This window comes from Gorilla gorilla, chromosome 9, assembly GCF_029281585.2.
Source record: "Gorilla gorilla gorilla isolate KB3781 chromosome 9, NHGRI_mGorGor1-v2.1_pri, whole genome shotgun sequence".
Classification (NCBI taxonomy): domain Eukaryota; kingdom Metazoa; phylum Chordata; class Mammalia; order Primates; family Hominidae; genus Gorilla; species Gorilla gorilla.
Window position 1 is genome coordinate 132,266,555 of NC_073233.2, and position 1,947 is coordinate 132,268,501.

At 39.0% G+C, this 1,947-nt stretch overlaps 1 pseudogene; it reads right to left on the reverse strand.

Moving 5' to 3' along the window:
* Positions 1-1,034: 1,034 nt before the first annotated feature.
* On the reverse strand, positions 1,035-1,947 carry LOC109028745 (olfactory receptor 8B3-like; annotated as a pseudogene).

A 1,947-nucleotide genomic window follows, 5' to 3' on the forward strand; every position in this document is an offset into this window, starting at 1 on the left:
GTTGAACTAGTTTACAGTCCCACCAACAGTGTAAAAGTGTTCCTATTTCTCCACATCCTCTCTAGCACCTGTTGTTTCCTGACTTTTTAATGATTGCCATTCTAACTGGTGTGAGATGGTATCTCATTGTGGTTTTGATTTGCATTTCTCTGATGGCCAGTGATGATGAGCATTTTTTCATGTGTTTTTTGGCTGCATAAATGTCTTCTTTTGAGAAGTGTCTGTTCATATCCTTTGCCCACTTTTTGATAGGGTTGTTTGTTTTTTTCTTGTAAATTTGTTTGAGTTCATTGTAGATTCTGGATATTAGCCCTTTGTCAGACGAGTATGTTGCGAAAAATTTTTCCCATTCTGTAGGTTGCCTGTTCACTCTGATGGTAGTTTCTTTTGCTGTGCAGAAGCTCTTTAGTTTAATTAGATCCCATTTGTCAATTTTGGCTTTTGTTGCCATTGCTTTTGGTGTTTCAGACATGAAGTCCTTGCCCATGCCTATGTCCTGAATGGTATTGCCTAGGTTTTCTTCTAGGGTTTTCATTTCTGGCTTTTAAAGGAGACATATGTTTGCCCAGAAGATGATGGAGAGATGGTAGCAGAAACAGACTGTCTGATTCCCACCTCCAGTGGCAAATGGTGAATAATAATTTCCACCCCTCTGACAACACAGTGATGCAGAAAGTGTTAATTTGCTTGATCATTTGCCGACCATTTGTCTTTTCCTAGAGGAAAAAGTAATGTTAAAAATGACATTATAAAAATATAAATTTCTTCCCTAATGCTACTACTATACAAGAAAAAATGTGAGGAGAAAAGAATTATACAAATGATAAGGAAGGGAGGAAAACATGATCTTTGAAAAGGGAAAATAAATTATTGAGAGAAGACTCAAATTTTCTTCACTATAATAAGAAAGAATTAGAATAGGAAGAGTACTACCAAAATATCATAAATAACAACAGAAGCTCCCTGTCCTAAAAATACATGCACAGAAAGATACTATTTCTAGTCAAAATTTTTTCCTACTAGGGTTTTTTTTCTCAGAGAAAGTTGAACATTTTATTCATCAAACTGTAGATTAAGGGGTTCATCAAAGGAGCTGTATTGGTGTAAAAGACAGAAGAAATCTTTCCCTCATCCATGGACCCAGCAGAAGATGGTTTGAGACACATAAATGCACATGATCCAAACTAAGAGAAACAGCAATTAGGTTGGAACTGCAGGTGTTCAAGGCTTTGGACCTGCCCTCCTTGGAGTTGATGTGGAGGATGATGTAGAAGCTGCAACCACAAGAGATAAATATGGTGACAGTGGAAAGTAATGACTGCTGCAATGGAAACCACCAGCTCATTGATGTAGGCGCCAGTGCAAGAGAGCTGGAGCAGAGGGAGGATGTCACACAAATAGGGATGGATGGTGTTTGCATCACAGAAGGTCAGTCTCAGCATGCATCCAGTGTGGGCCATGGCACTAGAAAAGGCCAGCAAGTATAAACCAAGCATAAGGTGAGAGTACACTTTGGGGGACATGGCAATATTATACAAAAGTGGGTTACAGATGGCTACATGGTGATCATGGTGACATGGTGATCATAGGCCATTGAGGTGAGCACATAGCATTCAGAAATACCAAAAAAAAAAATAAAGAAAAAAGAAAAGCTGGGGACATGCACCCCATGTGGGAGATAATATCCTTCTGTGTTATGAAGTTCATCAGCATTTGGAGTGTAAACACAGAAGAATAACAGAGATCTATGAAGGACAAGTTAAAGAGGAAAAATTACATGGGGGTATGAAGGTGTGAATTGAGCACAACGAGAATTACCGAGCCAAATTTCCCAACGCAGTGACCATACACTAGAAACAGGAAGAACAGAGGGAGTTGGAGATCTGGCTGATCTGTTAACTCCAGCAAAATGATTTTAGTCATGAAAAAGCCATTTCCAGGAGCCAT